Source organism: Phyllostomus discolor, chromosome 2 (assembly GCF_004126475.2).
Source record: "Phyllostomus discolor isolate MPI-MPIP mPhyDis1 chromosome 2, mPhyDis1.pri.v3, whole genome shotgun sequence".
NCBI classification, from domain to species: domain Eukaryota; kingdom Metazoa; phylum Chordata; class Mammalia; order Chiroptera; family Phyllostomidae; genus Phyllostomus; species Phyllostomus discolor.
In genome coordinates this window covers 21,409,133-21,424,108 of record NC_040904.2, presented here as the reverse complement: position 1 = coordinate 21,424,108, position 14,976 = coordinate 21,409,133, and positions in this window count along the sequence as shown.

Genomic DNA, 14,976 nt, shown 5'->3' with positions numbered 1-14,976 from the left:
CATACTTCAAAATACACACCACCAACTGAGTTGGGAAAATGTAGCATTTCTAAATTTAAATGCAACAATTCTAGGCATTCAAATAAAATATTACACTGAGAAGATGTATAACCTTAACGTGCCAGAAAGCTGCTTTGGTGCTTTAGACAACAAATGGCTCATGGTACATTTTCTACTCCAGCACATTTCAGGACCGAACAAAAATAAAAGGTGCAATTTCAACTGCTATCACTAACAATTTGCTGCTTTTTACGGCACATTTTAGATTTTCTTAATGTGGGTGATTTAATTTCACAAAGAAAGTGTGTTTTATCTTAGTATCTGGTTCTACCTTATCTACCATGTTTCTGCAGTTATGAAAATGAACAGATGCTTAGTATGGAACATATTTTTAGATCCACGACTTACCGTCAATGACACACAGTTCTTTGAAGTAGTGTTGCAGAGTGTCAAGAGCAGGTATCTTAGAACTGGACTGCTCCAGGTCACCAGATGGAGAGCCTGTCCAAAGAGGGACTTAAGTGACCCAGATATGCAGATATACATTTCTGCATTATAAAGAGAAATACCACATTTAGTTATATGTGTTGTAATATTCTGCTTTTATTCAATAACAAATAAATTATCATTTAGTGAGATTATCAAAAAGAGAACCAATCAAGTGACTAGTAGCATATCAAGACCTATTTCAACACTCACTGAGAAACTGTACATGAACCAGGCATGGCTCTAGGCACCGAGGGTGGTTTCCGGTAGGCGCGCAGTTACAAGGGTCTGTGTGCAGCAGCAAGGGCGTCTCAGCCAGGAGGCTTGTGTAGAAAGCACAGGGGCCCCGTTTTCGTGATGGTCACGTTCCAGAGGTTTTGTGTAGAGCAAGTCTCACCTGCCTGTGTAGCACCTCTCTTCCCTGGGTATGCACCCTTTACTCTGTGGCTTGTCTGGTTTCTTTTTGACTTCCTCAGAATGTTCATGGCTCTGCAGGATTGTGTTTCTGGCAACTCCCCGCGCATTGATTGATCTACTGCTAAAAACAGAGAACCTAAAATAGTTTCACTCTTATTCTTTTTAGCTCACAAACATATTTTCTCTTGAAAATTCTTCCTAAGTTTATATACATTTTTCTACTTAACATGTATGTATATTTTGTATATGTTTCTACATATTGTGTCACTCACATAGGACCTGATTCATCTCTTCTTTCTCTCACATGATAACATAGTGATGGGCAGATAAACAGAGAAACTAGTTCCTTCAGAAAGTGCTGGGGTTAAATTTAGTTTTTTCATCTTTTAACTACATTTCTTAAAAATGATAAATCCCAGAAATGCTCTGTTTACCATGGACAAAGACATGCATTAGTTGGATTTTTCAGTTAACCTCTTCAAACAAACATTACACTGCATTAATTAATAAGTTATGTTTAGAAAGATTGTCATTGGGAAATAACCATATAAGTATAAAAACAAACTATAAATAATAGCATTACTTAAATTATAAAATTGATGTTTGGCAAGATTTGTATGAGGCTTTGGGATAGACACCAAAGTTCATACATAACTTTTACAGTTTGTTAGGAACCTCTCCCCCGCCCCATCTCTTTCAATCTTGTTAAATGGCTTTGACTGTAGAATCTCTATCCTGCAAATGTGAGTTATTTTTATTTTGAAGCACCTGGAACAGGTGAAGGGACAAACTAATGACATGAGAGCATTTTCTTAGAATTTAGAAGGCCTTTGGTAATATTTAAAGTGTGATAGTGTGGTCCAGTAATGTTTTACATAGGGTCGAGTTAAAGGTTCCATAAGTTGTAATTTATGAGTCTAATAAAATGATTTTTTTAGCTTATTACCAATACCTAAACATTCCAGATTCTTTCCAAACTATCTTCAGAAGGTTAACACACCAAGCCATACATATTTTATCTGTTATAAACAATATTTATGTTATGGTTTGGAGTGTGTACCGTGCACTCACAAATAGCCTGGTAATACCTCTAGTTTTGAATCAGTTGATTTTGATCTTTATTACCCCTGAATTTGGGGACAGGAAGAAGCTTGGCATATAAAAAGAATCATTTGGTAAAAAGCCTCTTGAGGAGGCAATATATTGAGATGAAAGAGCTCTGAAAAATAAAATAAATAAAACCTGCAGGTTGGGCTTGACAGTGTCATTAAGATAATTCACTGTCATTTCGGGCAACTCCGTGAAGGCCTGTGGAGTGCAGTCCCTTGTGGGGGTCAGTCCAGGAGGACAGCTGCGAGCACTCAGAGACCAAATGAAAGGGCAAGTGTCCAGGTTCAAGCACAAGTGGTGTGTCTAGAGTGAACTAGACACACACGTCCTTTGCGAAGGCTTTAAGTTCAAAATTTTGAAGGCTGGTAGTAACTATAGCATTCCTTTTAGCTTCTGTATTGAGTTCTCAAATAAAATCAACAAATATTTATTAGGTACCTAAAGTATAAAACCTCGTTATGACTTCAGAAGGACAAAAAATGGATAAAAATATGAGTAATGGTTTCTGCAATTAATACAATTTAGTTAGAGAAATGGCTGGTCCTTCAAGTGACACGGGGAAAACACTAATTATTTAACAAAAGGAGCTGTGTCTCCTCTCAAAGAGCTTAGGTGTGTGTCAGCAGGTGCTCTAGGCATTTGAAAAATAGAAGTACACTCGAGTATGAGAGGCTGAGGAAAGATTTCACAGAGGAGGTAAAGGTCAGGTCCAAGAGTCAGGTGTAAGATCTGGACAGGGACGGAAGGGAGGTGCTTTCCAGAGAGTTGAACTTCAGGGACACCTGCTGTGAGCACTAGTAAAGGATCTGGCTTTTGTTTGTTCTTGTTTTTTGTTAGTAGAAGACTCTTGTTAGGAAAATTAGTAGTAAAATTGCCACTTGGACTCTCTTAGAGTGTTTTTGATATATTCTGATATCAGCCAAACATTTGGTTGGGTTAATGTACATTTCAACATTGAAGCTGGAAACTTTTGCACAGATTTACTTCATGAATAAATATGTTCATTTGATCACAACAAAATAAATTTATCACCATTGTATTTGCATTTTTATCCCATTAAACATCTGTTTTCTCTACACTGTTGTCTCTAGTTAGAGTCATTCTTTCTTTAGCAAAACATCTTTCACCGTGTCCCCAAATGCTAGAAAATGTACAATGAGGAAGCAAGATGCATCCAGATAGATGACCTAATAAGACAAATCAGGTATTATGCTTTTACCTTTACAAACATTTTACGTGCATTTCAAATAAATTCATTTATTTCTTTAAAGAATTTCATTGTATACACTGTATTCATTTTGCAATAAAGATTTGTAAGAGAAGCCTTTTCCATGTCTATTAAGAATGGCAAATGCCAGAGCACACAGTGGGACTACTGTAGAAATCATCACAATTAGACCTGGAAGATAATGAAGACCGTTCCTCTCGTGCCATTTATTTATCCAACAACTATTTATGCTATTGAATGTGTGCCATGCACAGTTCTGTTACAAGCACACTACAGTAAACAGGACAGACAAGGTCATTGCTTTCTATACCCTACAAAGGAGATTTGCCTGTAGTTCACCCGTCTAGGACACAGATCCTCTGGTTCCCAGGCTATGTTCTTTCCACTAAACTGACTGCATCCACAGATGTATCTGGTTGAATGTTTTCACGGTAGCTTAAGAATCTACTTTGTTCCAGGGCAGATGGAAAAAAAATATTCCTGAAGTGAGGTTTCTGAAATATGTGTTGAATATAAATAAAATCACTGAGATGCTTACGAGGTCTGCCCAGAAAAAGTCCAACCATTGTTAATATAAGGAGACCAGTTTGCCTGGTAGCGATGTAACCTGGCAGCCAAGGAGGGTGGGCTGGGCTGCACATGCGTGAACAATGATGACTTCACTGTACTAGTCAGTGGGGGCAGTACACACTGTTGAGTGAACAGGTGTACTGTATGGCCATTGCATTCAAAATGACAGAGTGAGCAGAGTAATGAATCTGCCCCAAATTTCACATTAAGCTTGAACAGTCCTCCATGGAAACTTCTGATATTCAGAAGGCTACAATGATGGGCAAGTGGTGATTGGCAGCTTCATCATGAGAACATGCCACTCATGCATTGCGTCTTATGCAGAGATGTTTTGCAAAATATCAAATCACCCAGGTGACTCAGCCTTCCTACAGCCCAGATTTGGCACCCTGCAACTGCTGGCTTTCCCAAAACTAAAATCACTTTTGCAAAGGAGAGATTTCAGACCATTGATGGCTCAGGAAAACATGATGGGGCAGCTGATGGTGACTGGAACTTTGTGGGGTACCTACTTTGAAGCAGACTGAGGCATCATTGTCCTATATACAATGTTTCTTGTACTTGTGTCTTCTTCAGTAAATGTCTCTATTTTGCACAGTCCATGAATGGATACTTTCCGGACAGGCATGAATGTTCAAGGCAATCCCAGCTGCCCAGAATGACTCTTATTCTGCATCCCTGGTTGTGTGACTAGAGAAGCATATACTCAGATGCATTTTGTCTTCTCAGTCAACTTCCTACTATGGTATATGGAAGTAAACATAATTATTTAAAAATATATAACAAAATCATCTTAAATATAACTGAGGCTCACTTAAAGATTATTTCTGCTGAATAAGCATATAGAAAAGACACTGTATTACTTCAATTACTCCAACAAGATCACACCTGGTGCTAGATGCGTGGTTCAAGAACCTCAGTACATTAGTGTAGCAGCTGCGTTATTAATCACGGATGTCAACTGCTTTCTGCTAATTAACCTTAATTGAGCTCTTTGTTATGGAAGCACCATTTTCAATGAAACAACTTAGCAATTGATACCAAAATAACAGAGCATGGTAAAATCCAGAATTAACATTATTTCCCATACTTGAATAATAATGCCTAATGTACTTTGCTGTAACACAAAACATTATATCTTCTACCAAAGTTTAAGCATTATATAGAGCAAACATTGGTAGACTATGTATACAACTTTCATAATAAAGTAATTTAGGAAAGCATTTTGACACATTTATGTCTTCATTTTATGTTTAAGTAAAACCAATTAGAATATACCATTTTAAATAAAAAATATGTGGAATTTTTAAAGATTCAAAGATTAAAATCTCATATCATCCATTAGTTGATGTGACTGTGAACTTAACCATGCTTGAAACTAAATCTTCGTTTAATTTATGTTCACTATTATTTCAAATAGTACCACAGAATGTCTATTAGAATAGAATTCTGCTGCAATAGGCAGCTTTATTAATCTGCCTGGAGATATACAGTGCAATTAATTCTAAATTTGATAACCAGCAAGCACTTCAAATGTTCAATAGGTTATTTATTAAAAAGCAAATTAAAAAGAAATAAGCTTTTCTGCCAATGAACAGAATGCTTGGATTTAAAAATGGCCAGAAGGGTACTGGTATTAATAAGCTTTGTCAAATTCATTTTCAGACATGCATGGGGGAGTCTGTACTATTTTTCTGTTCATGTCACAGTGTCTGTCAAGAGGAGAGCTCAGACACCTCAGGGAAAGCTTTCTGATGTGCAAGTATTTGAAAATAAAAAGGCAAGACAGACATTTAACAGATTCACAAGGGAAAGGAAACCCTGAAGGATCCTGTGAAAAATTAAAGCAGTGACAATGGAAGTGTTAGGGGAAAGGTTTAACCATGAATATAAATTTGGGTAAGAACAACAAATATCAATACTGGTGATAAAGAGAAAATTAGCATGAATAAGAATTTACATGGTATGAATGAGGCATTCACCCAGGCTCTGAGTGAATATGTCTTATGGACGCAAAATGTATGCAGTAAGAGGAATGCATCGGCTAGTTTTAACTGAGAAGTCCAGAAGTAGGAAGTGTCGAGGGCATAGTTCAGCCAGGGCCTCCACTCCGTAGTTTTCCTCAGTACCTTCGCTTCTCCTTTATTTTTGTGTCTGGACTCTGTCCTTATGCTGGCTTCCCTGGCGGTCACAGTCTGGCTGCTGGAAGCAACAGGAGTTACATGCTTCTCACACATGTCTAATAGGAGAATGAGAGAAGAGTATTTTCTCCCACCACCACCGAGAAGGCCTGAGTTTGGCTCTGACAAAGTCTCTCTGAAACAGTCCGCAGAGCCAGGGGAAGGCTGCGTATTGCTTGGCTTGTACCTGGTTTCCTGCCCATCCCCAGAACTAATTACTTTGGCAGATGGAAGGAGATTATGATGAATGTTGGAACGCATGTTTGGATTGAGAGAAGGATGTTTTCTCAAAGAAAAATCTGGAAGATATTAGGAAGTTGAAGATGGGAGTGAATGCTGAGTAGGCAACTGATAATTTTCATTCAATTATCTCAGAGGATCATTACAATATATAGTCAATAATGTAATGTGGATAAAGCAATGAACAGTGTGTGATATGTTACATCCGTTCTTGTTCACATACCTCAGTCTCTCCATGTACCTTGGGCAACTATCTTAACCCACTGGTGTCTCAGTTTTTACACACGAGAATACTTGACTATTAAGATTCCTTCTGCACTAAAAATCTATTCATGATAACTGCGCTGACATTATGTAAACCCAGGGCATAGGAACAGGTGTGTCAAAGGAGGATTAATCGTACTGAAAGGAAATGAATGGCTACAGCAAACCAAATACCACTGGGTCCTCTGTACCCGCTCTGTGAAAGTGGTCTTCATGCCAGACTTTCAATGAGTAGAGAAAAGAAATTGCAGCATGCCCGTTTAACTCCAGCTTGCTCTGAGCCCAGTTTTAGCTTTGCCATAATCAAGCCCATGAGCTGATAATAAAGGCCAGTGATATCTAGGCTTTAGTTCAGTGGCACAAGAAAAGCACCTGAGGTCTACCCCTGAAGAGTGAACTTTAATTATGCTAATCTAGAATCAAGAAAGTAGCTATGGTTGAGAAATACTACTTAAATGATTTTCAGATAAATAGGACGAAAAATCAGAAGACGGTTATCACATTATTTAGTGTCAAGTAGCAGGCCGTTATTAAGTGAGGTGAAAATAAGATAGCAAACTAACCAATGTTAGAACTACATGAAATGTCTTCCACCAAAAGATGAAGAGCACAACAATAAGTACAAACATAAATACAACTCTTATCTTGTACTGAAATATGTCCTTTATACTCAGTTACACAATCTGTACTTGCTAAGTATGCCTCACTCGTAGTCATTTGGAGCAGACTATTTGCTTTATTATAGTTGCTTCTGTGCATTATAACAGCAGTTTCAATTTTACTTTCCCAACTTATTGGCCTTTGAAGCAGCAAACATATTTTCCTCTATTGAAATACAAAATGGAGGCCATATGTTAGCAAGTGATTTTCTTTTTTATCTCAAATTTCACTTTATTTTTATTTTATTGTTTCCTTTGTCATATTTTTCCATTACCATTTATTCCTCTTACACTCCTTGCTCCTTGCAATCACCATCCTGTTGCCCATGTCCATGAGTCCATTTTCCTTTTCGTTTGACCCATCTACCCGCTAGCCCCTCCCCATAGCCATCACCCTGTCCTCTATGAGTCTGTCTCTATGTTGCCTGTTAGTTCAGTTACTTCATTATATTCCACATGTGAGTGAAATCATATGATAGTTGTCTTTCTCTGACTGGCTTATTTCCCTTAGCATAATGTTCTCTAAGTCTGATAAGGGCTTAATATCCAAAGTTTATAAAGAAAAAAAAACAAAACAATCCAATTTAAAAAATGGGTGAAGGACCTGAATAGATACTTTTCCAAAGAGGACATACAGAGGGCCCAGACATATGAAAAGATGCTCAGTATCACTAATCATCAGAGAAATGCCAATTAAAACCACAATGAGATATCACCTCACACCTGTCAGAATGGCTATCATCAATAAAACAACAAACAACAAGGGCTGGGGAGGGTGTGGAGAAAAGGGAAGCCCTTTTGCACTGTTGGTGGGAATGCAGACTGGTGCAGTCACTATGGAAAGCAGTATGGAGATACTCCCACCAATTACAAATGGATCTGCCTTTTGACCCAGTGATCCCACTTCTGAGAATATATCCAAAGGAACCCAAAACACTAATTTGAAAGAACATAAACACCCCTCTGTTCATTGCCGCATCATTTACAATCCCAAGATATGGCAGCAGCCCAAGTGTCCATCAGTAGGTGAGTGGATAAAACAATGATGCAAAATTTACATAGTGGAATACTACTGGACCATTAAAAAGAAGAGAATCTTTACCCTTTGCGACAGCAAGTGATTTTCAAAAACTGGTGAGTGAATGGAGAAACAGCACTCCCATGTATTTTAATGGGACTATAAACATCCAAAGGCTTTTGGGAAGGGAAAACTTTTTGGAAGTTTATGAAGTGCTCACGCTTCATGGCTCACCAATTCCACTTCTAAGAGTCTAAAAGGAATGCGGAAGAGCAAAAGGATGTTTGTACAGTGGCGAATCCATTATGAAGTACCTGTGTGTCATGACAAAAAAAAACAAACCTGTGCAGGCCGGCACAGTTCAGTAGGCTGGGCATCATCCTCCAAAGCAAAAAGTCGTGTGTTTGATTCTCAGTTAGGGCATGTGCCTGGGTTGCAGGCCTGGTTCCCAGCAACCGATTCATATTTCTCTTTCACATCGATGTTTCTCTCCCTCTTTTTCTCCCTACCTTCCCCTCTCTGTAAATAAATAAATAAACTCTTTAAAATACTACAGAAATAATTTAAATGCATATCCACTTGAGGATCAATAAATGCATCTGTATATGGGACTTTGATCAGATATATTGATAAATATATATATACCTTATAACAATAAGAAAGACCACTACATGTTGACATAAATCTCTACAAACTACAACATTTACAAAGTCAAAAAATAGTAATAATTGTATGATTTCATTTATGCTAAAATGTGTTTGAGATCATATCACATGTGATTAGGTAAATGAATAGAAAAGTACACTCAGAAGTGTTAGCCATTGTTACTTTTGAAGAAAATCATGAAAATAAAGGAAGTATTAAGAGAAGAATATCTTATTCCACTTTCTGTTTTAAATGTTTACAATGAGCATATATTTATATAAATTTTTTTAACATTATCTTATTTTAATTGTTGTTCAAGTACAGTTTTCTGTCTTTTACTCCCATCCCAGCCCACCCCCCAGTGCTCCCCATCTCCTTCCTGTTTCCACCCCCCCCCCTAGTTTTTGTCCATGTGTCCTTTATACTTGTTCCTGCAAACCCTTCCCCCTTTCCCCTGAAATTCCCTCCTCTCTCCGCTCTGGTCATTGTCAGACTGTTCTCTATTTCAGTGTCTTTGGTTATATTTTGCTTATTTGTTTGTTTTGTTGTTCAGGTTCCTGTTAAAGGTGAGATCATATGGTATTTGTCTTTCACCACCTGGCTTATTTCACTCAGCATAAAGCTTCCAAGTTCCATCCATGCTGTTGCAAAGGGTAGGATACATAAATATTTTAAAAGTCATTTTAAAAACCAATCTGGAAAAATACAGAGGAAAAAATAGCCAGTAGAATTAGAAAAATGAGTAGCAATGGGGCGAAAAGGAATTATTCTAACAAATATTATAGTAATATGCTTGACAAAGATCATTTTGAAAAAGATTCGATCACTACCTTTCACCATATAACTAAGTACATTCTGGATTTATCAAATAATTAATTATAATAACAAACCCATAAAATCAATAGAAGGAAATACAGCTTGTCACTTTAATTATTTGGGGCTTGGAATGTTCTTTCTCAACATGAAACTCCAGCCAGAAACCATAATAACAATATAAATTACATGGTTTGACCGTGTTAAAATTAAAATGTACCGTATGTAATAAACATATCAATATAGACTGTAATAGAAAATACACAGGAGTGATAAATAACGAATAGCCTAATACACAAACACTCTTGCCAATTACATGAGTAATAGATAAATGTGCCAGAAGAAGGAGGGACAACAATTTGTGTGCACACCAAGCTGCCTTTCCTGCCTTTGCAACTGCAAACTCCCAGATGCTGCCGTCCTTGATCCCAAAGAGCCTATGACACAAAACCACCTGTGATGCTGACTAGAATTCAACCCACAAGTACATTTTCCAGCTTTTTTTTCCCAAGAGAAAATGAAACTTTAGAAGCCTTTGCTTAACAGAGAGTCGCCCTTCCTTACACAGAGGTTATCTTAGCCATATATTTTTTGCAAGAGAAAAGTAAAATCTGGCATTAATTTAAAGAAACATTGCCAATTGCTATTTTCATATTTCCTCTGGTCACTCTAGTTGATGTTGGAAAGTTGAAGACAAAATCTTTCCCCCACTGATGCCTTCCTGTATCTGGCAAGCACAGAGGCTGCTCTGGGATTTTGGGAACCAATAAAATTTCATTAGACTTATTCACATTTAGATAGATATTTCACAGAAAGAACAAATTCACCTCTGTTCAGAACATTCATTTCTTTGTTGTTTTGCAAAGCCGCTCATGAAACTGTCTTTTAATAACTGGAGAATTTGGTCAAACATTTTTTCTTTGTTTTTTAAATTTTTTATTGTTATTCTATTATAGTTGTCCCAATTTTTCCCCCTTTGCCCTCCTTTTCCCAGCCCCTCGCCACCCCCACTGCTCCCTCAGTCCCCACACAGTGGTCCATGTCCATGGAAACGTCAATTTTAAAAGGAAGTCAAGACACTAGCGAAAGCACAGAACTTAAACCCCATTTTGAAACATTTGCCTGGGAAGCAGGGATTACCACTCAAACATTTACCACAGTGGGAAGTAACTTTCATCGGTACAAGAGATAAGCATTTGCAGAAAGAATTATGATTTAACAAACATTTACTCAGTTCATGATGGGTACCATGTTCTCCTTGCAATAGTATGAAACGGACTCCCAGCAGTTTTCTAAGTTTTGTTTCCACATGAAAAATATATTTATTTTGTGCTTTTCATCATTTTGCTGGAGAAATTTTGCATAGTTCTAACATTGGTTATTTTACTATCTTACCTTTGTATCATTTAATTATGGCCTGCTAGTTGGCACCAAATAGTGTGGTGTAGTTGATGAATTCTCCAGAATCTCTATGATGTCATTGCAGGTAAGGAATGATAATTAAGTGTCCTTGTAACATTCCTGACTCTAATGGAAATGGCTCTAAGGTAGAAAATTATTAGAAAACAAATTTGGATGTACAAATTGTAATATTCAATATGTAAATATTAAGCATGTTTTTTCTGTAGATTTCTAGAAAATACCCTTTATCAGCTGAAGGAAGTTTTATATTTATGAAACTTTATTAGATACAGTGACATATTAAAGTGTTAAGTTTTCTCAAATGCCCATTAAGCATGAAATTTAGCCTGTTAATAGCCTGTTAATATAGTAAATTACAGTATACCTCTTAACATTGAATTGCATCTACTCTTGGAATAAACCATTCCTTACAACAAAACATTTTTTATAATATCTAGGTAAACTTTTTCTTTAGAACATTTTTGCATTTATACTTATAAGTGAGGTTATACTTTTGATTTCCATTTTTACTTATTTTATATGAGTATTTTTAGACCTCCATTACATGGATCAGAGTTTAAATACTCCTCAATTCACAGGATGGTATTGTCAGCGGTCTTTGCACAGACCACAGAGGGCAGGCAAAGGTAGGTTTACAGTTGTAAATATGCAAAATAGAGTAAATAGACCTGTTGTAATAGTCATAACCTGCGTGTCTCTTTCTATATGAACAACTGTAAACCTACTTTTGCCCACCCCTGTATATGCCCCTATGTTCATTTCAGCATCATTCAAAATAGCCAGCACAAGGAAACAACCTAAGTGTCCTTTGACGGGTGATTGAATAAGGATGTGAAATGCTACTCAGCTGTAGAAAAAGATGAAATATTGCCATTTGCAATGACATGGATGGATCTTGAGAGAATCATGCTGAGTGAACAAGTCAAACCAAAAAGGATAAGGCCATACAATATCCTTCATATGTGGGATATAAAATGGAAAGCAACAAATGAACAAGTAAAGCAAACAAACTCTCCAACGGAACCGTGGAAACTGGAGAGGAAGGGTAGGGGCAGCATGTAGAGGGTAAGGGTAATTCTATTCATGTACGACGAAGGCAGGAGAGGACTGTGGGTGGTAAGCATGCAATGGACTGTACACTTGTCATATTGTGAAGTCATTCACCTGGAATGTATATAATTGTCATTAACCAATGTCACCCCAACCAATTCAATTAAAAATAATATCTTATTATTAACTTGATTTGCCTTTATATGATTATTAATGGTGTTCAGTATCTCTTTGCATGCTTATTAGCTTTTTGGATATTCTAAGTTTTCTCTTTTAAGATAGTAAAGAAAACAAAACTCTGGCCAGATTAATCAAGGTAAAAGAGAGGAGACGAACATGAATAATAAACAGAGTAAAAATGAGGTAATAACAGAAGTAAAATAAATTTAAAAACCCCAGAAATTTCTAAAAGTTTCTGGAGAAAAAAATAATTTCTGGAAAAAAATGAAATCGGAGTCTCAGATTTCTCATCGCCAACACCTGATGCTAGAAGACAGTGTAGCAATACATTCAATGTTTGATGGAGAATTACTTTTAGTCTAGAATGTTATCCTCAGTCTAATTATTCTTCAGTTGTGGAGGTGAAGTAAAGAAAAATTTGAGACACAAAAAACCTGAATAAGCTTAATATTCACAGGCGTCCTCTGAAAGAATTACCTATGAGTAACTAGCTCACAGCTCCCTATATGTATGACAATGTATTCAATTGCCCTTTAGGGCAGTCCCCACCTGCTCCCTGGCACTGGCCTTGAATCCTTACTGGACAGGAAGAAGGGAGAGAGGGAAGAAGGTGGGAAGGAGTTTCTGTAGTTTCAGAACACACATAGCAATGTACTTCATCAGGTTGATTTTATTCCATATATGCTTGGTCTCTCAGTGGCATTTATGATGTATGAGGGGGAACCCCAAGAGAACACGGAATTTATTTATTTAAAAATTGTGCATTTATTCTTGCATCATTAAACTTCGGTCACCTTCAAAGTACTCCCCGTTTGATGTAATACACCTATTGAGATGTTTTTTTTCCACTGCTCCAAACAGTTTTTGAACTTGTCAATTTTGATGCCTTTTAGTGCTTCTGTCATCCTTTGTTTTGCTTCTTCCAAATCAGCAAAATATTTCTTTTACAGGACTTTTTTCATCTGGGAAAACAAAACAAAAAACCACTCTGGGCAAGATCCTGTAAATAGGGAGGGTGGGGCATGGGGTCATGCCTTTTTTTTTTTTTTGGTTAAAAACTGCTGAACATTCGGCATGGTGTGGGCAGGTGAGCTCATAAATCACCCATCATGAAATGGGCAAACACGTTGAAAGGGTCTTCAAAAACAATTCATTGAAGCCAAATGCAGCCTCTCACAACAACGCCAGCTGGTACACTGATACAGATGTGTTTCTGGAAAAATTACTTAGTGAGGGAAGCCTGTACTACAAGGGATCCACCCTCCAGAAGATAATTCTAGTTTTACTGGCTTTCTCCTTCATATTTAAAAGATATTTCTGCTCTTCTGCTAGCTATACAGAATCAGGCATCTGCTTGTTTGTCTTCACTTCTTTGAACTACTGGATAGGTCCTAATCTGAGCTGACATCCTCCTTGGATATTCCACAGGACAGGATATTAACAGGTTTTTTAAAAAGTGTTTGGGGGTTGTCGAAGCTAAAGGGACGCGTTTCCTGTGGAATTTCTCAGGCTTTGCTCCATTGGTGTGTACCGTGAATCTGCCTCTAAGAAGGGACTATAACACACAATGCAATGTTCAGCAGATGAGTTTGGCCACAGAGCCCTTGGGGAATGGGGAGCATCGTATAGGATTCCTGCTCTAAAGAACAACTTTGAAAAACTCTGTTCTGGGATTTTGTGGCCTTGTCTTTGACTCTATGACCTCTGATATTCAATATCAAAACATCAAAACCTCATTCTCTGTTCTTCACCTGACACCTGGTTAACAGTATACATACAATAAATATTTGTTCAACAAAAAAATAAGTGAACGGGGGAGCTCATTATGATAAAAGTGCTTTAGAAGTTGAATATGACATCTGTAGCAAGTCATTGCCTATGTTTATGCTGGAATGTGAGTTCACTCAGAAACCGACAGTTTTTAAAGAAAACAAAAATCTGGCCTACTTCTAATTGCGTGAGGTGCCACCTGTGTAACAAAACTCACTGGAGGCTCTTAATCCAATATAATCGAAAGCATCTCCTGCATACGTAGTTTGCTGCCGCAGGGTCTGGTGCTCGCCGTCCTTATCCTGCTGCAGGCACATCCTCAGCCTGGATCCCTGGGCCTGATCTGCAAAACAACCTGCATCGATTTACATTTGTGCTGGGCTTCACTGTATGAGTCTCAAATGGCTACATAGTGACTAGTTTTACCAGGCTCAACACTGATATTTTGTGTTTTTAAGAGTTCATGTCCATATTTCCCACTTCCTCGCCATCTTAACGTACAGTCTTTTACTATTTGATGTGCTCTTTAAAGCTGCTCAGATTTGTACTGGAGTTGTAGCCATTAGAGTACAAGTAAAGGTTGTGATGGTAAAATGGAGAATTGCAGTCACGGGTGGCAATAAAATGGAAGAGCTCTTGCAAGATTTGGAGGGTAAATATAACAAATACTGTAACACTCGGTAGAAAAAAATAAAATTCCCCTGTGATGTGACCATCATATCTATTTTGTTTCATAAAGAATAATGATAAAACTAACTAACCTGGCAAAATTCTTGAATTTGCTCTCTCTGCAATTTCTCCTCTGCCACCTTCTCCAAAATACTAGAAACTTTGTTTCCCTTATCAGCAAAAAGCAGACAGTAAGATATATGATATAGAACAAACTTCAAGAATTGTAGTCTCAGGGCTTGAGAAAATGACTTT